Source organism: Anoplophora glabripennis, unplaced genomic scaffold (assembly GCF_000390285.2).
Source record: "Anoplophora glabripennis isolate ALB-LARVAE unplaced genomic scaffold, Agla_2.0 scaffold800, whole genome shotgun sequence".
Classification (NCBI taxonomy): Eukaryota; Metazoa; Arthropoda; class Insecta; order Coleoptera; family Cerambycidae; genus Anoplophora; species Anoplophora glabripennis.
Window position 1 is genome coordinate 26,364 of NW_019416886.1, and position 27,085 is coordinate 53,448.

General features: G+C 31.5%; 1 protein-coding gene and 1 long non-coding RNA gene across 2 annotated transcripts in view; one reads left to right on the forward strand and one right to left on the reverse strand.

The window, feature by feature from the left end:
• Nucleotides 1-27,085, forward strand: part of LOC108915033 — a 110,929-nt gene that overhangs the window by 8,361 nt on the left and 75,483 nt on the right. The window contains exon 2 of the mRNA XM_018720981.2: nt 19,422-19,496. The gene's annotated coding sequence lies outside the window, so the exon portion shown is untranslated. The remainder of the gene's footprint in view (nt 1-19,421; nt 19,497-27,085) is intronic.
• LOC108915034 overlaps nt 16,435-27,085 on the reverse strand; it is a 59,966-nt gene continuing 49,315 nt past the window's right edge. Inside the window, exons 2-3 of the long non-coding RNA XR_001964695.1 lie at nt 16,667-16,776; nt 16,435-16,513 (exon numbers count right to left, since the gene is read on the reverse strand). This is a non-coding gene — a long non-coding RNA (uncharacterized LOC108915034). The remainder of the gene's footprint in view (nt 16,514-16,666; nt 16,777-27,085) is intronic.

Genomic DNA, 27,085 nt, shown 5'->3' on the forward strand with positions numbered 1-27,085 from the left:
TTGCCACCTGTGGAAAAAATAATGAAACGAACCCTTGCGCCAAAAGTATCAGTCAAGGGCTATTTTTGTGAAAATATCACACTGAAAAATGAGAGATTTTCGGTTAGGCAAAATTATTTTCACAAAAATAACTTTGCTGACTCTTTTGGCCAAAGGTTTATTTTATTATTTTATAAATTTTTTGCAGGTGGCAAAATACCCAACTAGTAAGGAAATAAATGAGAAGTAAAAAAATATTTTAAAAACAAGCTTTTATTAAAATGCAGTAAAAAGGAGTTCAGAAAACCCATATAATGTTGTGTAAACTCCAAACCCACAAAAGGTTTGAATATGGCTGCTCTATAGAAGTGTCATCAGCAAAAGTATAGACACGTACTATCTATAATAATCAGTATATTCATGTACTGATTATACAAAGTACGTGTCTATTTATCACATACTTTTGCTGATGACACTTCTATATTCAACGCTTTTGTGGATTTGGGGGTTTACTCAAAATTATGGATTTTATTTTCTTCTTTTTAGTGCATTTTAAAACATTTTCTTTACATTTATTTACACCTTTTTAGTTAGAAATATTTCTTAATCTATCGTAAAAAAACGTATATGCAAAGTTTCGTGTCCGTGCTAGTAATCGTTGAGAAGTGCCTTCGCGAGGAGACAATTCTGGCTGCAACATCAGGTTATTTCTATCATTTTAGTGTATTGTCATCAGAACAGAAGAAGCATGCAAAATTTCGAAGGCGTAAGTATAGAGGAAGCGGTTCAAAGGCTTGCAAGATTTGAACTAAACATACAAATAAATATACATATTACTGGTTTATAAATAAAAAAAGTTTTTTTTGGAAATATCGTCAGACATAAAATATGAGTTAAATTTCCAGTTTTCCAATATTTCCAAATAATGATTTTAATTGGTATTTTCGGTGTAATTTGATAGTGATAGTTTCCTTCCATTTCCTTTTCCTTATGGAATCTTGCTTACAAAATTGGTGCAAAACCAAAGTAGGACTTTAACCACCTAGATAATCATAAAAAAAAACCTCGAAAAAATAAGCAAATAAGCAATAAGATGTTCTACACCTAAAGTTGTTAGTTTTTATTATTTTCGGTCACACGAAATGGCTTTGGAAAAAAACTGCCACATTGTGTCAACTTGTCAATTCATAATTTATCATTTCATGTTGAGTTAATATTATTATTAATATTTATTTGTGGTAGTCTATAAAATAATAAAAATTAAGTTTTTTCTGAAATGTTGCTATATTTTAAATACAATTTTAGATATAGAACTTGCTTAATAAAAGTTGAAGTGGACCGATATGTGAATAAAATAGAACAATAAAATACAAGGTGTCTCATTTGAAATTGAAATTTTAGAAAATCAAGTTTAAACTTTCTAAAAATGATTATATTTTAAAAAATTTGTCTAACATTTACCTATAACTCTAATTATTTTGTTCCAAGTGTTAGTATCTGAAAGTTAATACAACTTCTTCGAGGTCATGTCTTTTCCAAAATTCGAAGAATTTTCTACATAACTTGGCAACCCCGCACTAAAATAATAATAATTTATATTGCCATATATAGAATTTTCTCGGAAATCCATATGTTTAAAAATATACAGGTTGGTCCATTTAAAAAATGTAATCTTAGGCGTGTCCGGTTTTTACTCATCGCCCTGTATGTTTCAAATTAATTTTGTAGTTTAGGTTTCTTTATTCTGTACAATTTTTATATAAACTCTTTTTCTGTATTATGAGTAACGAGGGAGTTATTTTACTTTCTCACACTAATGACCCACCCTGTATTTACTGATTTCTGATTACCCTGTACATGCAAGATTAAGGTTATTCATGCCAACCGCATTTTAAAGATAAGCAGAAATTGTAATCAAGAATGCCTTTTTCTCGTAAAATGAACAATAAAAATGTTTTACTGCCCGTTTCTATCAAAGTAGGCCGATTCATACACAAATGAAATTATAATATAAATTTTAATTCTAAGTAGCTTTCCTTTATAACATATTTCTGTATTGTTAAAAACAAAGGCAGTTTATTATCGAACGATTTTTATATTTACCGATTTCCTGATCACCCTGTACATGCAAAATGAAGGTTATCCATGCCAACCGCATTTTAAAGACAAGCAAAAATTTTAATCAATGCCTTTTTCTTGTAAAATGAAAAATAAAAATATTTTCCCTCATTTCCACTCTAACCGTGAACATACTGTATAATACAGTAACAATTAAATTTTGATAGTTTTTTTACATAAATAGTACAAATTTGATATGTCAAACCGTCAGTTTAACAGTAAACACTGATTGTGGTACTTGGTCGAACTAGGAACTTTAACCAAAACACCCCATCAAGTGCGCCAATCTCGGTACCTACCAAATGATATATTATATTATATTATATTAAAAAATATGTATGTTTTTAATGAATGAACATTTCTATTTTTTTACTGTCCCATTAAACTATGAAAGAGACGTCGACTAGATTGAAGTTTGTGAAACGCATGATTTGGCATCAGCTTTACATTGATAAAAATTTTATGTGATTATGTGTTTTCGCGTGCAGGTGCATTTTCAGATGGCATTTTTGAACCATTTCGAGAGCAATGGCCACTTCTTGAGAACAGTAAGTAAAGTAGGTCTTAAACAGTACTAAGCTACAATCTGGATATCTGCTTATAAAGGTTAAGCAAAGTGCATTATATCATACTTTTCAACAACTTTAACTGAAGATATACCGAGAGATTTATATAATTTTTACCAAATTATATTATTTACCATATTTATTTATACGTAACGTTATATTTAGGTAGTCAAAACACATTGCTATGTTATTACGTCACAAATGAATCTAAACATGCCTACTGATTTAGCACACTCGCGGTAACACCGCACCGGGTGACTACATGATTAATCTAATATGTTCATTCATACTTTTATTCGTATATTTACATCCGATATAGTAAAGACACATAAAGGATTAGGATAATACATTTTAAAATGGAAAATTACAACGTAAAAACAACTACACAATGTATCATCGAGTATCATGTATGTTCAATTCACTTACATTTTTCGTGTATAAAAACCATTACAAATATATAAAAAACCTATATGAATTTCCACAATTTTTATCAGTACAACCCTTTAAAAGTAAAACCTTTCGAAAACACCCTGTACATTTAAAATGTAGATTAGTAAATTATAGTGACTTTAGAAGGCCACTCACTCCCTATTTTTATTAGTCGCGTTAGTGAGGTTTTAAGTTTTCGAGACGAAGAATAGTGTAGAAAGTTCTGTATTTAGGAATAATTTGAATTTCCACATAATATAAAAAATAAATCGATTCTCTCAAATAAGCTGTTCGATGATAAATAGCAAAAAGTGAAACGTTTGAAGCAGTACGAAGAAAAAAAAAATGATTGCATTGTGTTATTCTGAAAATAACATGTCGGTGATAGTCATCTATATTCTGCGTCCCAAATGGGAGTTTGATTAATTTTGATCGTACAATGGATCTAATTTAATTTGGTCGAGGAACCTTGAGATAAAATCGTTGTGGCGAAATAATATCAAATTGGAAAGTCATTGCACCTGGAATATAATTTTCGTGTTGACACGAATACTCGAAATGCAAGGATTTTTAATTATATCTCACCATTTTTCGTTAAAAAAAGGTGCTAGATAGGTATAGTTTAATTGTGTACATTTTTATAAAAACGTCGATTCAAATTAAATCTAAATTTTCTAAATTAAGTGAAAAGTAGGCTTCGAAGTAGGCCACTAAACACTAAAATACAGAAATGTGTTAACTAATGTACCATGGCTGAATGTCGTTTAATTCGACTTTAAAAACCCTGAATAGGTGGGCTCTGCGTAGCTTGCTCCTACATCTGTAAAGTGTTTACAGCGGTGGTCGTGGTTACCGTCGCGCAGCAGTGAGGGACGGAGTGGGACTAGCGCATATTTACTATGCAGTTTGGGCTCTGTTTTGTCCGACCGTAACGAAATAGTAGCTATTCACGAATTTTTTTCTTATTAAACGTAATTTGTTCTTGTGTGTTTTTTTAAAGATTGTAAAAGTTTAAATTGATTGTTAAGATAAACTAACAGTAATTGAATCTATTGAAAAATCAATGGTGCGAGAAATACCAAACTTTAATGGAAAAGTAATTGAAAAGTTTATTTCGGACAAAAAAAATAATGTTGGACACGTTTTCCCTATATTTCAATAGTATTTAAAATAAAACTACCCAATTAAATTTAATATATTTTTCAGTTCGTCGTACCTAAATTTTTCTGCCCTTCCTGGTACGAAAGAAAAGAGCCGCCACTGCTAGTCAGCAGTTTTAATAACTGAGGACATTTCATTACTCACTTTTGGAGCACTCATCCACCTAGATATCAAATATATACATAACATATTTTAATGTGAATTTAGGAACATTTTTACATTATTAATTTAAATTATCTTAATCCTTTATAATGTAAAAATCTTCGTAGAATTTTTATAGGTATTTGGAACATCACCAATAATCACAATCATTTTGGAAAGTGATATTTATTAATTCGCTGTAACAGTTACAGTACCTATAATTATGGTACAGAGACGCAAACATCTATTAGAGGGAATTAGGGATGGAATATTATAAAAGTTTGATAAGTTTAATGATATTTACTCAGTTTCGTTATTACTTTACCTATAATAATATGTGATTGCAATAATTTTCAAATCAATAAACGTGTATAAAATTCTCGGGAATATCGCGAGTGTGTAATCACAATTCTTGGAATTTATTTCCTCCATTAACAGTAAAATTGTCATTTACAGCAAGTGCTGCAAATTAATGCCATTCTGATGATTAGATACATGAAATCGCGGAATAGTTTAATTGCTGGTATATCAGAAAAAAGAATGCTAGACGGTTGCGAGGAGGAAATATTTAATTTTCTTTCAATCGGTGGCGTCGGTGAGGGGTGGGTTAGGTTCATTTTCAAAATGGTTAAGAATATGTACTACGGTACATACAGGGTGTCCCGTTAATACTTAAAAAAAAGACTGGGTCAGATATTCTTGAAAAATAGTGGGAATAGTTCACATAACGTTTTTGTCATTGTGTGTGTAAAAGTATGTTCCTTAATTATCTTTAAATTGGCTAATGGGAAAGATATAAAAATTTGTACACGAATAAATATCAATTATTGTGTCTTACAAAAAACGCAAACCATTTTATTCCCAACAGCAGTGGCGTGGACAGTTTTAGGAGTATAATATAAGGAGGAGTATAAATTTAAAGATAAATCTGAAAAATTATGTTACTCTGAATTCAGTATAATTTGTCATCACAAATTTTAATTTCATGATGCTAAATAATATGCCATATGCCAATTGCATGTCGACAAATTCTTTTAAACGGTGTAGATTAAACGACACCATGGCAATAATTAACAGTTATTTTGATATCTTGTAACAATTAAAATTTGTGTTATTAAATTATACTGAATTGCAGTGGTGGCGCGCATTAAGAATAGGTGAGGCATATTCATTGCTTGACTAAAAAGAAAAAAAAAAGCGCCGCAGGCGAAAATTTTCAAGGTAAAACGGCTTTAAATGAATCTGGAAATTTTTAGTTGCATTTGCAATATTACGGAAAAACTGACGCGAGAAGGATTTTCATTTAGATTTTATAAAAAATAGAAATATTAGTTTGGCTCGTGGACTTAATGATAGGTACGTATACTTCCGAATGTACACTTTGTCGTTTGACTTCCTCCTTTTTTCCACATCGAGAGAAGGCACAGGTCTCTTGCAATTTAAAAAAAAATCTTTTTGTCCTCAATTTTCTATCTGGAAAATTGGGTTTCCAATAAAATATATACTGGATCATAGATAGGAAACATTTCTACAATTATTGATACAAAACAAATACATATTAACAAAGAACCATTATAATCGTACACTGGGCGACGTATCGTATAAACTGTTTAAACCACAGAGCACCGTTTAAACTTTAAAGGCAGGCGATGGGCGATGGCGATGCTGCTTCAGTTTCCGCGTCACTCATTCCCCACGCCGTGGTTTACTCAAGTGTTAGCCGCTTCGTTGCCATGACAACGGCCGTAAACAACGCTACGAAGTGAAGCGGAATACAAACTGATTTCGATTTTCGATGTTCGCGCTCAACGAAGGTAATGTTTTTTAGGGCGTTCTCCGAACAACTATTCTGTTTATCTCTGCCTGTAACATAAACAAACACAATACATTTTCAAATACTTAAATTATAAAATTTATATAAAATTAAAAATAATTTTAAATTACACAACCAAACGGAAATTTTAGGCAAAGTGGTGCATCACTTTCTTCACCTGACGAGCCGCCACTGCTGAATTAACAGTAACAGACTTCCTGTCACTGGCAATTAATGAGAATAAAATGATTGCAAGCACGTTAGGCTGCATAGCCGCACTATCCTACCCAACCATAAACATGACACCACCCCCGCGGTTTACACAGACGAGCCGGCGAAGCAAGAAAAGCGCCAAAAGAAAGGGCCCTAGCCGGCGGGGCCCAGCCAGGACAAACGGAGGTTCCACAAAGCGCCTACACCGGCCGCTTTTGCGGTCGGGGTAGACGACGCATGGGGCCCACCTACGAAGGCTGTCCAGGCCTACACGAGATGAGGCAGAATAAAGAGGGATAATCCCCCTCGATCCCAAATCATTGAGGCCATTTTCCAGCTATGGAATAATGGCGCGGCGCGCAAGCACGTTTTTCTTAACACACAGTTGATGCTTTTATACAAATTTTGACAACTTTCTTTCTAAAATTTCTAATTTTGTGGATTTTTTAAGTTTAGGAAGGATTTGTGATCTTATAGGCCAAATCTGACTTCAGATTCGTGTTCAGTGTGTCAAGATACATGAGAATATAAAGATCTAACTACTAGCTTCATCCGCTGATAAATCATACCTGGATTTTAAATGCTGCTTTGTTGATTTTGTGTTTTTTTTCTCACACCAGATTCGAATTCAATGGCTCAAAATACATGGGAATAATGTATTCTAGTCATTTGCACAGGATTTTTTTTGTGGAGCTGTGTTAATAAGAAAAACGGCCTTCGAAATAACAGCTTTAACATCCTGTAGCTCGGAAACACAAAACGTTATATGAACTACCGCCACTATTTTTCCAAAAGGGATTTTTCACACATAAAAATTTTCACATTTCCAAATAAAAAAACTCTGTTAGTATAGTAGTTGGCATGTGCTTCTGTAAGATATTAACACATTTTGACATTGTAATCGAAGTAATTTGAATTTACAGAAATTTAGTGGCAAAATGACAACAAAGTTTGGGGAATCCAGTAATAAAGACTTGGAATACCTGTTAGAGGAATTTTTTTCGACAATTCATGACTAATTTAGCATAATTTATTATGCGTTCGGGGGATATTATCATAATGATGACCTAAGTAGTTTATAAATAGTTATTCCAGATAATTGATTTCGCAAAATTAGAATGACTAACACCGAAGGTTGGCGTTTCTAAAGGTGCGCAGCGATTTATTTTGTGTACGCAATTAAAAAATTGTATTATTTGTATTATTCATAGGCGGTAATGTGAAAGTAAACAAATTTGACCCTTGTACCCAGTAAATATTATATGGCACATCATTTTTATAATTCCTAGAACCGTGAGTTCATTGCCATAGTCTTTTATTGTTAATGAAACCACCCAAGTGTTCCAATTAACATGTTGCGTTTAAATTTGGCAGACCTTAAATTTTTTCCTTTTTGTGCCTTTCTAGCTTAGTCATTTCAAAGCGTTATTTTTAGATTTCTGTTCAGCAAGGAGGCGCCAAGTTGCAGAAACGCAACGATCCAAAATTCGTCCTTTTTTTGCTTTATAGTAACGCAAGATATACAGGGTGTTTCTTTACTATTCAAGAACTTTAAGGACCTATTCCTTGTAAATAAATAACTGAATTTTAACCCACCTCCAATAGCAGATAGAAAAAAGATGTTATAGCAGTTTCCCTTATTTTTTAGCAATAACTCGCTCCTAAAGTCATTCAAAATATTTACGGAACACCCTGTATATGAAAAAAAATTCAAGCTGTATCAGAATAAAGGTTCTATTAATCAAATGTGTATATTTTTGCAAACATGTGCAATATTATGTGTAACGGTATTTTTGACCTAAATTCCTTTCAATTTGGGTACGTGTTTAGCGTTTTCCAGTGTTCTTTCGGGCACAAAGAATGCCTATTTTATGCAATTGCCATCCTAAGGAACATCACAAATGTTAAATTAGTCCCTCAAGTCATTTGAAATGTTTAACACGACTTCGAACGGGTCAAGCTAGCTGTGCACACAATAAATAAAAGCGCATCGACTTTGTCGCGTACTGTATGCAGGGGGACTCAGTCATCGCTGTTGGCTAAGACTAGCCATGGACGAAGAGGGTTCAATATCGTAATTCTTGCCTTGACATTCTTTCCTTTCGGATTTTCTAATAAAATTGTGGTCCACCATATTGTGCAAAAAACTATCACAAATTAATCACATAAATTGTCAGTACAATCGTACAAAAAAAACAAGTATTACTTTTTTATACTAAAATTTAATAATGTCTTAATGAATTCTACAATGTGTCCTTATGAACATAGCAACTGTTTTTTTGTTCGTATAATGGCAATTATTGGTGTTGGTGCATTAAACCGTAGTAAAAAAATGGACATATAGATCTCTCATTTCTACATTTATAACAGAGCAAATTTTATTAAAAGACCTTAATAAATATGTTGACTAAAGTTTTACTGTTTTCAATTTCTCCTGAATCTTGCCTTTCTTATAACGGCAGTTACTGGTGCAATCAACCTATATCTGTGTTTATTATAGCAGAAAGTAGTATGTATTGCGAAAAGATGTATATGAACACATTTTACTACATCTTTGCGCTTTTATTCATAGAAATCTTTCAAAAAATTGACTAGATCCTGAGGAGTTCGCTCGTGCGTGGACCGCCTAAGCCTGCGGCGACGATTTGAAGCCGTTTTACGGTGTTTTGAACTTTGCAACAAAAGGGCGCTAGCTGCGGCGTCCTGAAAACAATGAAAGGCTTTCAGGCCGGCAGAAATATCCGAGAGGAAGGTCGACGGACTTTTCTCTTATTGGAGACGTGCGTTTCGCCAGTCTGCCGGCGCTATTTTTGTATTTTCTCGGTTTCAATTGCTGGCTTATTCACTTAGAAGTCCCAGTGATTGGGCCTGTGAGTAACGGACTGGAAGACCGGATGTGTACAGGATCTGCCGTCGCGGCTGTACTCAGAAAGAAACCGTAAATTTGTTCATTATTCTGTCGCCTTTTTTGCCAGATTCCGTGGCATTCAGCATATTCGGGATCCAAAATGATTTTGTAGATAATGGATGTTTCACAATAGCGTACTATAATCGTATATCGTATTTTGGTTTCAAGATAAGTAAGTGTTTGTATACAGGGTGTAAGAAAGTAAAATAACTCCCTTGTTACGCATAATACAGAAAAAAACTTTATATAAAAGTTATACAGAATCAAGAAACCTAAACTACAAAATTAATTTGAAACATACAGGGCAATGAGTAAAAACGGGACACGCCAAATATTACATTTTTTAAATGAACACTGAATATATATATTTAAACATATGGATTTCCGAGAAAATTCTATATAAACAGTTTATCATTTTAGTGCGGGGTTGCCAAGTTATGTACAAAATTCTTCAAATTTTGGAAAAAAACATGACCTCGAAGAAGTTGTATGAACTTTCAGCTTCTAAAACTTGGAACAAAGTAATTAGACTGAGTTATAGGCAAATGTTAGACAAAGGCTACTATATTAGCTAATATCGATGTTTGATACAGGGCATTTTTTATAATACGCTCATTTTTAGAAAGTTTAGACTTGATTTTTTAAAATTTATCAAATGGAACACCCTGTATTTTATTGTTCTATTTTATTCACATATCGATCTACTTCAACTTTTATTAAGCATGTTCTATATATAAAATTGTTAGTTTTTAAGATATAGCAACATTTCTGTAAAAAAATATTTTTATTATTTTATAGAATACCACAAATAAATATTAACTAATAAAATTAACTCAAAATGGAATGATAAATTATGAACTGACAAGTTGATCCAATGTGACAGTTTTTTCCAAAGCCATTTCGTGCGACCGAAAATAATAAAAATTAGGTTTTTCCAGAAATGTTGCTATATCTTAAAAACTAACAACTTTAGGTGTAGAACATACTTTATAAAAGTTGAAGTGGACTGATATGTGAATAAAATAGAACAATAATATACAGGGTGTTCCATTTGAAAAATTTTAGAAAATCAAGTTTGAACTTTCTTAAAATGATCGTATTATAAAGAATGCCCTGTATAAAATATAGATATTAGCTAATATAGGGGTCTTTGTCTAACATTTGCCTATAACTCTGTCAAACATTTTTGCTCCAAGTGTTAGTAGTTGAAAGTTAAGACAACTTCTTCGAAGTCATGTTTTTTCCAAAATTCGAAGAATTTTCTACATGGCAACCCCGCACTAAAACGTTAAACTGTTTATATTGCCGTATACAGAATTTTCTCAAAAATCCATATGTTTAAAAATATACAGGGTGTTCCATTTAAAAAATGTAATATTTGGCGTGTCCCGTATTACTCATCGCCCTGTGTGTTTCAAATTAATGTTGTCGTTTAGGTTTTTTGATTCTGTACAACTTTTATATGAACTTTTTTCTGTATTATGTATAACAAGGGAGTTATTTTACTTTCTCACACGAATGGCCCTGTATATAATATAATATTTCTAAAAGTGGTAACTTATGGTATTGAAATTTCTTAGGCATATGTTTTAGGAGACTCTAAATATCTTACAATTAGATTGATTAGTTTTTTTTAAGATTTACAGGGCGTTTGTTTTTCTTTGGTATTTGGGAATTAAAATTTCAAATTTTCTATTGTTACTGGCTAAACTTATAAAGTAACTATGAAAACCAATTCTATAAAAACCACATGATAAATCGTCAACGACCGGTGATAGTTGTGCCTGATGTTAAGTTTCTTTTAATTGCGAGACAAGAAAATACTATCAGTAATAGGGATGAAAACGGTGGCAAAGTCTAATAAAAAATGAACGGATAAAAATTGAAGGAATTTCTTTCCTAAGGAAGGAAATACATACATAAAATTTTATAACACCTATTTTATTTAATTATCAGCAAATTCAACTGATTTTGCCGTTATTGTTATTATTAATTAATAATATTAATTTGTGGTTTTAATTAATAAAATAATTTGACATACCTAATGTTACAAAAACTGTTCAAAATTTTGTTCACCGACGTGTAAACACATTTGAGCCCGTCTTACCCAGTTACTACTAACACAAATGTTGTCTTGCTTCACCATAACACAAATGCTGTCTTGCTTCATCATAAATTAATACGATATCCATCAACTCTAGTTGCTGTAAGCTATTTTTGACACTTGAAAAACTACTACTAATGTAAACACTATCGCAAAACACTAAAACCGGATTTCACTATTCAGAATCGCCTTTTTTCTCGGAAACTATAAAGATTTTACAATTTTTTTTTACGATATTGATTATTTTTCATGACGGATCTGTTCTCAATTTTTTTTGTATATTTTTATATTTTGCAAATAAAAATAATTAATTTAGGAATTGGCCCAAACACTATATTTGCGTTACACCAGGAATATTAACTTTTTTAAGGTTGAAATTTTGTGCTCTTAGTGTGAATTTACTACTCTTACTTTTTAATTCTACTCAAAGACTGTACTCTTGCCGAAATTCGATTCTGTAAACGCAGTTGATTTTTAAGTTTATTTTTTTTAATGTCAACACCTTATATCGACAAATTATCATATGTATTTAGTCCATTCTTTAACAGACACCCTGTGTGATCCTTTACTGATTTGCCAATTTGCAACTGCTTTCTTGGCATTATATGCTTGTGCCTCGTAATAGCTGTAAAATTAATGTAACAAGCTTGACGATGAATAGATCCTTAAAACGATTTTTATCCGTTCTCACACGAGGAAGAGTACTAATAGCTAGCGTTCCTTTATTTTTGAAGTATTAATAACTATAATTATAACTAGCTAATTATAGATTATTACTGAGCACTTTTCACCATTTATTCTTGGAAAGTCCAATATTAGATCGTTGAGTATACGGTAAATATCCTTCCTGCTCTTTCTAAATCGATATCTGCGATAAGAGAAAATTGTTATTCGCAGCGCAAAATTTTTAGGAATTTAATTACTTTTTGTATGTTAGCTTGTCAAATGGGATTGTAGCATATATCTTTAGTCTTGTCTGGTAATACAGTTTTTGCTGAAAGTAACATCCGTTAGAGGTTACAGTGAAAATAATGATGTATCTAATTATTTTTTTCACTGTTCTTTTCGGACCATGCTTTACTGTTATGATACCGTTTTAGATATAAATAAAATACGTATAGATATAGGCTGGTACAACAACTATTCAAGTCAAATAAAGCTAAAGGTACCGGTTTTTAGACGCAATCTACATCAGTGTGTGTTTTTAAGTAGCTTTGAAGTTATGTAAGAAATTCCTCTGATATCTTAAAAAAAATGATTTCAGCAATATCTAATCCGTTGTTAATGAGATTTAGATCTCGGAATTTTTAAGAAAAAATAGATGAAAAACAAATTAATTAATTTAAATAGAGGCCTTTGACAAAAATAAGACCATCGAAAACGTGTTTTAAATTTAAAGCAACTGCACACGGAAGAAATATAAAAAATTTACATTTACAAGTACTATTTTTGTGTAAATTTTTAATATTTTTTTCATATCTATTTATTATAATGTAGATAATAGGAATAGAAGCAATACAGACAAATTTCATTCCACACGATATAATAACTATATAACTTTAATTGCTGTTCGTTTAGTTACATTTCATAATATGGACAAGCTGGTATGAGCTTCCTTCAGTAGTTTGTGGGTACTGGATCTGGCGCTCTCAGTCGCAAACTGTATTTTAGTCTTTGCGCATGAAAAAAGTCTCGTTCAAATCAAAATAACTAGGTATTAAGTTATATAGATTCGTTTCATTTTAACTAGAGTAATAAGTTTGCTGGTAACTGATTAAGGCATATTAATATTAAAATAAACATGATCTTATTTATTTAATTTGTACCAGTTTATTTAATATTTACCATGAATTAAGGGTGATGTTAATATTAAAGTCTTGAAATATGTAAGATTTAGATTTCGTTTATTTAATTTAACTACTTATAGTTAGGTAGTTTGATATTAGATAATAATTTTCTTAGTGTATATTCACTTTGTATTTTGCTAAAGGATACAGATAGATGTGTTACATACTAATGAAATCTGTTGTTGAAACACATTAGTATTGAAAATTAAACAAAAATTACATTGATTAAAGTTACAAAAACAATGGAAAAAATAAAAATAAAATATTAAAATAAAACAATTATTCACAACCAGGACTAGTTTGAAAGTGAGTTATGCTCTTACATTATACGTTATACTTCAGTGTAGTGTTTTAAAGAAAAAACATACATATGGGGCGTTCCACGCCAAATCGGACGGTTCGAAAAATTTTAATTTTCGATTTCCTTAATTTTTTTATATTTTTTAGTACCCCTCAAAAAAGCCTTTCTGGTAAATTTTCAGATTTTTTTAATTACTTGTTCAAAAGATATAAAATTTTCAAAAAAACGCTCTTTTTTTTGTTTTTTTGATCATAACTTTCTTAATAATGGTCCAAATTAAAGCTTTTTTTTATAAAAATATTTGTTTTTAGATGGCCTTTACAGATAAAAATACAAAAAAAATATTCAGTGTTTTTGATTAAGATTTTTAAGTTTGAAATTTTAAATCGTGTTTTTGAAAGTGAGTATCTTTCGATTTTTATGAAAAATTTTTATTTCAAATTACTATTCTTTTAACAACTTTTAGGACCGGTCCGGTCGTGGGCCCTCCATAAATACTATTTTTTTTTTTGATTTTTGAAATTTAAAAAAAATACCGATTTTTGTATACTCTTTTTTACTTATTTTAAATTAATATTACTACTTTTTAATTATTGTTTATTATTTTATTGTTTTTGTTTATTTTATTTTTTATTTTATTGTTTAATTATTGTTTATTATTTATTTATTTATTGTGTTTAAAATCAATAAGTAAACGTTGTCTATTTATAAACAATGATAACAAACGTTTTTATTTATTTTCGTGTTCTTTTAAAAATTGTTTCAAAATTGTTTTATCAATGCTATTTTTTGTTGCAAAGTATTTTTTTTATTTAAATAATAGTATCTTTATGAATTTCTATTCAATTTAAAAAGAGTCGCAAATCTTATGATTATTATTGGATGTCAAATTTTCACCTGAGAAACACTATTTAGATGCAAAAGAAAAATTAAATTTGCGATACAATATAGCTAAGTCAATCATTGGGACCCAAAAGAGCAATGGAAATTAGTGATGGGCACCAATTTTGATAATCGAGTTATCGGTAATCGAGTACTTCTAATAATTGAGTGATCACTCGAGATACGTGATATTGGTCGTTTTCATCCCAGCGGCGCACAAATATGTTTGTATTAGTCATATATTACTTATAAGCGTAGCTAAAAAAAAAAGCTCACGCACTTCAAAACCTAACCACTTTTTCGTTTTATTCTAAAAAAAAAGGTTACGCAATCAGTGACTATTTGCAGTATGCACTAACATTTTGGGGTGCAACCGTAGGGTAATAATCACTCGAGTAGTGGGAGTAAACATCTCGAGATATCTCGAGTGATCTCAATAATCGAGTACCACTCGAAATCTCCCATCACTAATGGAAATATATTAGCTAAGGATTATTCTAGTTTACAAAATAATATTTTGTTCCTTGGAATGATTGAATGAAATTTTGGGTTTGTTTGGGTTTGGCTGTATTGTAACGCTTATATAATATTTTTTGCATCTAATTAGTGTTTCTCAGCTGAAAATTTGACAGCAATATTCATAAGATGTGCGACTCTTTTTAAATTGGATAGAAATTCATAAAGATACTATTATTTAAATAAATAAAATACTTTACAACAAAAAATAGCATTTATAAAATAATTTTTAAAAGAACACAAAAATAAATAGAAACGTTTGTTATCATTGTTAATAAATAGACAACCTTTAATTATTGATTTTAAACACCTATTAATAATTAAAAAGTATACAAATTAATTTAAAATAAGTAAAAAGAGAGTAGAAAGTGACAACAATCAGTACATATAATGATTTATACAGAATATTTTTTTTTATTTTCAAAAATCAAAAAAAAAATAGTAATTATGGAGGGCCCGCGACTGGACCGGTCCTAAAAGTTGTTAAAGGAATAGTAGTTTGAAATAAAATATTTTCACAAAAATCGAAAGATACACTCACTTTCAAAAATACGATTTAAAATTTCAAACTCAAAAATCTTAATAAAAAACCTTTGAATATTTTTTTTGTATTTTTATCTGTAAAGGCCGTCTAAAAACAAAGATTTTTATAAAAAAAGCTTTAATTTGGACCATTATTAAGAAAGTTATGATCAAAAAACCAAAAAAGAGCGTTTTTTTGAAAATTTTATAACTTTTGAACAAGTAATCAAAAAAATCTTACAATTTACCAGAAAGGATTTTTTGAGGGGTACTAAAAAAATATAAAAAAATTAAGGAAATCGAAAATTTAAATTTTTCGAACCGTCCGATTTGGCGTGGAATGCCCCATCCATATACAAGTCATTTGTCAGCTTATAAATAGTAATGCAGTAAGCAAAAGTTTTTTCCAGGAAAAAAATGTAGAAGCTTTTTCTCACCGGTTTCATGTGTTTTTTGGTGTGCTGAATCCAAATCTGAGGTTTGCCACCTTGCCAGGCGTCGGCTTCACAAGGAAAATTGCAAAACACCTCAAATTTTCGGCACTTTTTTCAGTTTTTTACCTATAACTGGAAAACTAAGCGTTTTTTGATTATAACTATGATATACCAAATTAAAGTAGACAAAATTTCCTACAAATACCTGTAATAACTCTAAAGTCTGGACAATCCATAACGTCGTTAGATCGTGTTGAAATTTTTTTTTCTGACTCCGCTAAAAAAATTAAAAACATTGTAACTGCGGGCTGGTACCCTAAAATCAATTATTTTATGATTACCTGGTATGTCCAGGTTACATTTAAGGTATTGTCAAACGTGAGTGAGGTCCATATAACGTCAACGGACCTCCTAGTTCAAACGAAACCGTACTACTCTTAATTCAAAGGGAAGATAGAAGGTTTTGATAAAGGAAACATATTTGGAACAAATTTGTATTTACGTACACGAAAAAAGCAAAAATACCATTATTTGATAATTTTCATATTCATTCGTCGTCCTTATCTGCAGAATTATCACCTGAAACAACGAGAATGGAGACTTTAGATAACTATAACAGAATCCATGTCGTTTATGTTCATTATGGACAAAGTTTATTTTGTCTTTGCACAATAGAGCTTAATATTATTTTTAAAAAAGAGAAAACTGAAAATAAGATGAAGAAGATAATACCTGCATAAGGCTCAAGATTAGATGGACGGAGCGATGTAATGTTTTCTTTTTAGACCTGTCCGGGCAGTGGACTGCTCGAACTCTTGAAGCCATGGGTGCTGGTCTCTCCACTGGAAAAAATATTATTATGACATTTTGATCTGTGAATAATGGCGTTTTTTGCTTTTTTTTTCGCGTAAATACAAATGTGTTCCAAATATGTTTCTTTTTTTTTCAAAACCTATCTTCCCCTTGAATTAAGAGTAGTACGATTTCGTTTGAACTAAAGGGCCCGTTGATCATATATGGACCTCATTCACGTTTGACAATTCCTTAAATGTAACCTGGACATACCAGGTAATAATAAAAGAATTGATTTTAGAGATGCATGAAGTTGATAGTAGGGCACCAGCGCGCAGGTAGAATGTTTTTAACTTTTTTAGCGGAAAGTCAAGAACGGCCATTTTTTTCAACACGATCTAACGACGTTATGAATTGTCCAGGCTTTAGAGTAATTATATGTATTTATAAGAAATTTTGTCCACTTTAATTTGGTATATCATAGTTATAATCAAAAAACGCTTAGTTTTCGAGTTATAGTTAAAAAACTGAAAAAGGTGCCGAAAATTTGAGGTTTTTTGCAATTTTCCTTGTGAAGCCAACGCCTGACGAGGTGGCAAACCTCAGATATGGATTCAGCACCCCAAAAAACATATAGAACCGGTGAGAAAAAAACTTCTACATTTTTTTCCTGGAAACGCCGTTTCTGTACCTTGGATGACTGAACTATAGATTCTTCAGAGATCATCGACTAAGAAGAAAATTAATTTAAATATGTAATAGCAAATTAACTTGGCACAATTGCACGCTACTTTTTTCCTTTATTTTACTTAATTCACAATGAATATTCGATGCATGGCGCTTAAGGTATCTTCACAATATACTATTTTACTGAACTTTAAACCTACGTAAACGTATCCATCATGGTAATGATAACAATCCTTTCCGACATCCAGACACGAGATTTTTACGTCTCAACGTGAATAGTGCATGTATTTAATAGTTGCAATATGTGCATTCCTTAGATTACTGTATTGATTTTTCTGACTCTTGACTTAGTTTAGGTGAATGAACGTTTCTAAAGATAGAACTGTGATTCAAAATAGACCCGAGTTATTCGAAAAGGAGTTTCAACTGTTACTGCGGCAGTGACGGCGCGCAAAACAGTTTCGGACCGATGTTTCAAGTGTTTTACTAAAAAATTTCCAAATTTTGCAGTACAAGTTTGAGAAGATTTGAACATAAAAAAACATGTTTTATACGATTGTAGGCAAATTTTCCTAAATTTATTTTGAAATCTAAAAATAATAATTCACCGGAATTTTAACGAAAAATGTGTTAGCAAATTCCAAAACGGTTAATTTTTTAGATTTGGAAAAATAAAGGATTGTAAAAATGCTCTTTAAGCTGAAACTGTTTAATTTTTTGAAAAATAGTTAGATATTAGGGTGGCCCAAAAAAAACATTTTTTTTTTCGTGTCTCTTGAGAAAATACATATTTTCTATAGTCTATCATGTTTTAAGAGCCCCCTCAAAAAATCAGCTCAAAAACAAATTTTTTAGAGGTCGCTCAAGATTTTTAAAAATTTCCAAAATCAAGTTGATTTTTTTTTAAAAAAATTATTCTCGTTATTTTATCATTTTCTAGGTTGAAAAAAATCTCGATTCTGAAAGTTTCAAATCGATATTTTAATTTCTAATTATTTTAACTTTAAAAGTAGTGTACCTACCTATGTTTTCGAGCGACGGCTAAAAAATAAATATCAACGAACTAATAATTTTTCTTTTTTGAATTTGATGAACAAAAGAATAGAAATATGTAAATCACGAGACACTTAAATTTTAAAAAATTATAAATATTTGATACAGTGCGGTAGTAAATTTTGCCTCGAGAAATTTTTTAAGTGTCTCGTGATTTATTTCTATTCTTTTGTTCATCAAATTCAATAAAAAAAAATATTAGTTCGTTGATATTTATTTTTAGACCTTTAGAAATTAAAATATCGATTTGAAATTTTGAGAATCAAGATTTTTTTCAACCTAGAAAATGATAAAATAACGAGAAAAAAAATTTAAAAAAAATTCAATTTTTTACGATTTTGGAAATTTTTAAAAATCTTGAGCGACCTCCAAAAAATTTTTTTTGCGCTGATTTTTTGAGGGGGCTCTTAAAATATGATAAACTAACATATTTTCACAAAATACACGAAAAAAAAAATCGTTTTTTTTTGGGCCATCGTAATAGTTATGATCAATTGTTTTGCCAGTAAGGGCCATTTCATTTTATTTCTTTAGGGTTTCAGCAAATTTGGATATTACTGCTGATATTTATTTATTTTTTTGTACTGCGTATCTCTATTTGTTTGCATATTTATTGTATCAATTTTTATTTACTATTACTATTTTATTTTTATATTTTGTGTTTCTTTCTGTTAGGTTAGTAGTACTTTTTGGTTGTATTCTTATTTCGTAATTGGAATTTATATTTTGTGGAGTATTTTAATAATAAATCAGTACCAATAAAAAGTTATAAGAGAAAATTGATTAAAAAAATAATTTTAGATTATGTGCCTAACTCTGTTATTATTGATTTTTTGGGGTAGGGACTTACACCATTACTTTAGTGAGTAGAATCGCTTTTTGCTTATAGTTTCCGGATATCCGAGTTTATCTTATCAAAGCGTCAGATTAACTGATAATTTTATTTTTTTTACAGATAAAGGAGTACATTGAACTCAAGAAGTTAACTCTTCTTAAAACTTATCCGTCCATAAGTTTATAAGAACTAAAGGTGAGTCCCATTTCTGTTACTACTTTTTATTTGGTATTATCAAATCCACTATAGTCTGTTTAGAAATGAAAGAGAGTAATAAAAGCTTATTATGTATGCAAATCGTAAATAAATGTAGTACTGGTGCTTATATTCAATATTTTTATATTATGTATTATCGGTATAGATGAGGTCTACTTTTAAAAAAACTTTGTGTGACCGGGTTGTACTAAATTGTAGCAGGTAGCTAAAATTTAATCCCCGACAATCCGTCTTTGTCTATGCCGCTTCAATTTCTCGGTCCATTTCTCTTATAAGTAAACAATATAAAAACAGCATTTCAAAACATGAGGCTACTTTAAGCATCATAACCGGGTTAAGAGGGTTTTTAGTAATTCAAATAAAATTATTCAATATTATTATCAAAATATTTATTTAAATTTAATGAATAGACTTTTATTCCACACAAAAATATATGTATTTTGAAAATTCAAATTATGGTGAGTAAATGTAGTGTTGTATAAATGTACAATAAAGAAAATAAAAAAGTAGGTATATTAAAATTCATCCTCTGAATATTCTGATGAATTATCTTCGTCTCCTAGATTGATAACGATAGGTTCCACAGTAACGTCAATTAAATTATCGAGTTCCCACATTTTCTCCTCTTCTTTTTGTACATGATGTATACATCTTTGCCAGTTATCTGCAGTTACTCGTTCCAAGGAATTTTTTAACAAAATTTTCACGTCACTTAATTTAAACGTCGTATTATTTCGCGCTACATCTCCTTTTACCTGCGCCCAGACTAATTCGATTGGGTTAAGTTCACAGTGATAAGGTGGTAACCGTAGTACCGTTATTTGGCGATTTGTTGCCATTTCATCGATAACATATTTTTTCTGATCTTTATTAAGATTGACAAGTGTCAAAAGTTCCTTTTTCACCATATTTGTTTCAAAAGAAATGTTTTTTCCGGATAACCATTGAATTATATCGGCTTTCCTCCAAGCAGTCGTAGGCGTCCGCTCGGTCTGCCGTGAATGGTAACTGGCATTATCCATGACAATTACAGACCCCGGAGGAATAAGATCCAACATCTGTGTAAAATACTCTTCGAAAACATCTGCGTTCATGTCTTCGTGATAGTCACCTGTATTTTTAGATTCAAATAAAAGTAAACCGCCATCTACAAAACCACTGGCACTACCTATATGTGTCACTATTAATCTTCGCCCTTTACCTGAAGGTGCCTTGAACCCTGTTGAAAGTCCATCCAAAAATGCTTGTCGAAAACTTTTTACATTTTTATCTTGCCATACTTTTGTTACAGTATATCCCTCGTTGACCCAAGTTTCGTCTAGATAATAAATATTCCTCCCTTCGTCACGGAATTTTCTAATTGATCTTAAGTAGGATCTTCGCCAACAAATAATTTCATCTTTATCGATAAGAACTGACTTCCTGTTCTGCTTTTCCCAGCAAAAATTCAACTCTCGTAAGACGGCCCATAATTTGCTTCTACTGATTTTTGGCAAATCGTTGTCCTCTGAAAGTTCACTTAAAATTTTGTTTAGCGTTGGTATTTCTTTTTTAAAATAAAATGAGTGTACTTTTCTGCGAATGACATTTTTGAAGAAATCATCTATAACGACTTTTGACCTCCCTGTAGATGATTTTGGGGGATTTACAGTATCTTGTTCATTTTTTGTTTCCTTTAAAAGTCTGTAGATAGTCGATTTTCCAATCCCTGTCATTTTGGAACACTTTTCCACGATGTCGTCAACACTGTTGGTAGGATTTTGGTGTTTCAATGCATTAAATACATTTAATATAATAATCTTCTCATTCTGAGACAGCGCACATCTTTTCACGCGTTTAGCAGGTACGTAATCTGATAAGCTCGACATTTTACCCAAACAATATTATATCCACTGGCACAATAGTCACTAAACACAAGTCGAATTTTACTCTACTGCACTAGCACGTCTTCGTATATTCAGCTCTAAGACTGGATTGATCTGTCACAATACACTGGCTCCTGCGCTATGATGTATCCAGTAAAATATACTAATGTACACCCATTACCTGTTAGCATTAGTGTTACCGGATAATTACCTGCAACGAAATATTACCACGCCCATGACCGGTTCTTATCTCGGGGTTTTATTACTCTCTTTCATTTCCAAACAGACTATGTGATATTCAAGGCCATTTAAAATTATAATCCATAATATAAAAAAAACAAACATTGTCCTTAAATTCCAGAATTTCGGAAAATTTTATTTGTTTATGAACACAATCATGTTTAATGAAAAATTACTACCCCGCCCGTGGTTTTTACTGAGTAATATGCACCCAGTCTTTAAATAAACTTGTCGGAAATATATTTGAGTGTTTGTCTTTCCCAACATTGCAGACGACGCGCATGCAGCCAATATATAAATAGAAGGGAAGGAATAAATAACCCCTATATTTTCATCAAGGGTGGGACTTGTTAACGCGAAAAGCAAAATATGCTTTCAAAAAATATAATTAGTCTAACAAGCATAAACATTATAATAGTGAAATACAGTAAATAAATAACTGCTAAAATTAAAAGTAACATTAAAAAATGTGTGACCTTCAAACGGGGAGAAACTACTACATTTAAGAAAAAGGTCAATTTTATTCTTGCCTGTATCGTACGTTTAATTTTAGGAAAAAATATTTCATATATTCCAGGCAAAGAACGTTAGGCTTTCAGGCGGAAAAAATATGTATACATGAATATAATATCGTTTCTTTATAATTTTCACTGGATGAAATCTTATGTCCAAATCTGTCTGTGCGTAACAGACATTTTTTTAACCTTACATTCGCTTTGTAAGAAGTCTTAAGGACGTCAACATCGCATTTGAGGCTTTAAAAGGTGTGTCTGTTTCCTGTTATTGTTTATACGAACCGAACGTATCGAATTCATCGGTCGGCTTATTGTCGTCTCCTGGTGTCTTAAATTAAAACCGCAATGAAATTAATAAGCCTTAACCAGTGGCAGGAGGACCCCACGTGAAAATAGGCTTCTCAAAAGAGGCTCGTCGACTTTTTTTATTTAGCGGAACAAAATACCGGCATAGAAATGTTTCAGGCATGATCATCAGTTATATTCGATTGAATTCGTAATGATTTGATGCAATTTATCATCATTACTTGTCTGAGTAGTTATTCAGTTCAATTTTGATTATATTATAGTGACGGACACAGGCTTTACTAGAGCAGAATCCCGAAATTGTACGCAATAACACATTTATAACATGTAGATCCGTGCGACGAGTAAGGCGTGTAGGGTATGCGATTCCAGTGGCGTATCATTTTAGAAAAATTACTAAATATAGAACGATAAATAGGGATGGCGATTTTGATTAAAACTAGATTATCCTAACAAATCTACACTCCTTGGTATACACGGTCTCCAGAAAAGTCATGTAAAAAATGAAGGAGTATACAGGGGAGGTCAAAATAGTTGTAATACTTCGTTATGGAGTTAATTGCCTTCAAAGAAAGAAGTTTGAAAACCAAATTCCAATTATATCTTCTAAGTCGTTACCATGACAACAACGGAATTTAGGCAATTAAAGTAACTCATGGTAATGTTCATTTACAAGTTTAAACTGACATTCAGTATGCCTGGATTATACAGGACTAGACGAAATTATCCATTTAAATTTATACGTCTTTGACAGCGTTGCCAAATTTGACATTTTTCTTTCATAGTTCGATTCCTCTGCCACTTTGCTAAAAAAAAGGTATACCGTATATCAGTCGATATCTTGTACCGTTTTTGAGAAAATCACTAAAACTACTAAAATTAAGAGAAAATGAGATGCACCACCGACGTTTTCCGTTCAACCATTCTATGTTTTCTGCTTTTTTCCATGCATATGTTGACAATTTTTCTATTTGTTCTCTGCGATTGCAGTCAATTTCTTTCCTATCTCGCTTTTTTTTGCTTATTTTCACTTTTACCACTTTAAAACAGTACACCTTTGTTAAATAACGCACATTTCTACAGCATCACTCGCCAACATAGTATTTGGCGCTTCAGTTCCCTAATAAACATTTTTTATTAGACTTTTTTTTTAAACATATTGGAATAACTAAAATGTGAAAATTATAACACTTGCACGCATGTGGCACGAAGGAAAACACCTGAGTGGAAAAATGAGTCTGAGCACTTTGCGAAATGAACGGCACTTTACAATTTCCTTGCAGAGGATATACAAAACTATTTTGTCAGATTAAGAACTTGTAAACGTTGTGATTTGTGACACTTACTGCCTACTATATTGGAACTCTGGCATTTGTATATTTTTTCATTAATTTTAAAAATACCTTGTATTTCGAAAATGAAACGTTTTCATTGAATTTATTACATAATTGTATAAAATCTCAGGAATTTCGATGCGGTTTGTAGGCAGCGACCAACTTGAGTATTTTTACATCAAACCTACAAGCTGTATTTTGTACCAGGTTTTTGTATAAGGTCAAACCAGGTGGGGTTACATAACACAATTCTGGGACGTGATGGCACCATGAGTCAGTGTATAATTAATGCATTAGCTATAGATATACTCGCTATTCCGGAAATGCCATTCTCCAGTTACGGTCTGTTATAATCAAAAGGTTTGAATTGGTAAAACAACGAGCAAATGGTTTTTTTCTTTGTTTTGATTTAAAAACAAAACAGAAACAAAGGCGGCGCTGACAAACAACGACATACCTATCGTGGTAAATTATTAACATATGTCGAGTTTTTCGCAGATACAAGGTACCTAAAATGTTTGGTTAAATCTTAATGGCGGATTCTACATCACAAAAACAAAAGGTTCCATTCCTATAAATAAAATGTTTGAAAACGTTTCCTAAAGTGTTTAAAATTGAAAAGATGCATATATAGTTGAGTTTCAAAATGCTAAGCAATAAGTCTCATAAATGAATCAAACCACAATTTTTACAATAATTTTGTGTATTCTCTGCATTGTTACGTGTTGTTCATTTCGTATAGTGTACCGATAATATTACTTACCATGTACAAAAAGAGCGATAATCTGCAGTGCATAGTTACATTTCTCGATTTGTTTCCAGCTTAGGCGATTCCTTTCGTGTCATATGTGTGCAAGTGGGAAAAATTTATTTTAATATTAGGGTCTTCCAGTATGTTTTTACAAATGGAATTGTGTGAAAGTGTTTGTGGCCAATCTACTAATAATCAGGATAGTCGTAAATGCACGAATTTAACAAATGTTGTATAATAAACATTGTGTACCAAGAAATTGATCGAAAGCCTTGGAACTATGCAGTTCTTTAACAAAAGTGTATGTTAGAAGTTTTTACTGTACCGTAAAAAGTAGTGAAAGTAAAAAAAAACAAAAAGTAAAAAAAAAATGAAATTTGACACTAAATACGCATTATACTCGTATAAGAAGAGTCATGGATTTTACTTTAAAAATGAATTTCCAACGTTAAAGAATAAAAAAATAACTATTTTGCCTTATTTGTCCTGTTTTGACAAGAAAACAAAGAAATCTTCATGAAAATGTCGAATTAAATACCCGCACAACTTTCTCCATCTCTCGCTTATCTTGATGCTTTTTTTACTGATGTAACAGGAACCAAGTGCCTTCCATATGGTCCACTTACTTAATGGCTCTCGTAGAAACCATTCCCTTTTGGGTCCGGCTTCCTTTTACCCATGAATGGTCGATAAATAAATCATTATGGCCCGTCTCGAGAACAGGTTTGAATGGGAAAGTTCGATTTGAAGTCCTCGGGCGGCTTTCGGGCGTCACCTTGAACTTAAGGCGACACACTTGCTCGTACGCGTACGGTAAAAATGAATTACACACAGTGTGTTTTTTGTAGCCACGAGGAGCCCCGAAAAAAAAATGGGCCCGTCTGAGAAACCGGGATCTTAAAGCAGATGAATCGAGGCTGTTTTAAAAATAAAAAATGTTAGTTTAAACATTTTCCGGGTCTACGATGGTAAATAAATCTGCTGTATACCCTATTTTGAATATTATAATTTTATAGTGTCTCTTTAACTTTAACTGAAACTCGATTTTAAATCCCAAAGTATAATTGGACGGTCAATAGAAATACTTCAATCGATTTAAATTATAAAACCTGAAAACTTCGAAAAAATTATAAATAGAAATTTTATTGCACTTTATGACGAGGAAGGATAGGTACGTAAAATGATAATATCAAAAAAGTAACTCGAAAGAAGTGACGCTATGTTGGCAAAATGCAAATACGTTGCAAATTTACGTGATTTTTCACTTTTTTACTACGCACGAAAATCTCGACGACCTATCAAAGAATTTGTTATTTTATGTTGCAGGCAATTAAATTACCTATAATTTAAGTTATCTAAAGTTAATTTTCGCCAATTTGTTAACTGTAAAATAAAGCTTGAATTCGGAAAAAAATCAGTTTTCGAAAATTGCGCATTATTATTGCAAAAAGCGATGGATGTTGATGAAAATTATGGAAAAGACGGTCAATCCAAAGAGCAACATGTGTGTCAAAGGCCGAAATTGTTGCTCCAGGTATTTGTTAATTAACTTCGTCCGTTTTTTTTTTCAACAACAATTGTTTAATTACTAAACGTTAATTTTAGAAGTTAATATCGTAGATATAGGTTCTAATTGATCTAAAGAAACGTATCGAAACAGAAAGAAACAGTTCAAAAAGTTGAAATTAAGTAGCCCTTTACAACTATAGTCCCAGGATGAAGCAAAAGCCCCTCGGGAATTCGCTCTTTTTGCATTAAATAGCAATCAAATCTAGCAAAATTAAATTAAAAAGTGTTTAGGTTTTTAAATCTTATCTTGGTAGGTTGCTGATTGCGTTTTTTTTTTTTAATTTTATATCGGTAAGTCGCTGATTGTGTGACCTAATCAGGCTTCTAAATACGCCCATAGCAAAAAAACGTCCCTGGTCGCCTGTGTTACACAGAACGTTTAAACTGTAACTTTTTACACGAAAAAATAAGAAAGAATTGAGTAAATAAGCATTTCTTTAGACGATACGTCAGAAAAAACTTTGGAATTTCTTCTTAGAATATGTGTGACTCCTCCTGGTCTTATTATTCCTATCTTCACCAAAAAAATATTTTCTACTTATAAATATTGAGTCTTTACTGAGAGAAATCTTAGAAAAAGTGAATCAAATAAGTTATGGACAATCACAACAGAGCGTGTATTTAAACTTAAACAGTAAATTTTTCGAAAAAAGTAATATAAAAATAATGCGAAGCGTGCTGTCTGCTTCTTCGACCTTAAAGCTCGAGCCCATAATAAAATCACAAGAACGCACGTCGTAAACAATATTACTTTGACATTCCTTTCGAGGAATACCGCCAAGAGCCGCGCTCGTAATTCTACGCGTTCTTCGACCGATAATTCTCGTAAAACTCGGGATTTGAACGGACGCAGGATAAAACGATTTATGCAACGTGTTCTCGCGGCCTTAAGACTTTCATTACTGAATTTTTTCGAATCAACACAAAGCATTAATGTCTTTTAATCCTGCGAGTGAGGCGGCCACTCCCTCTGTACGTTCTCTTTTAG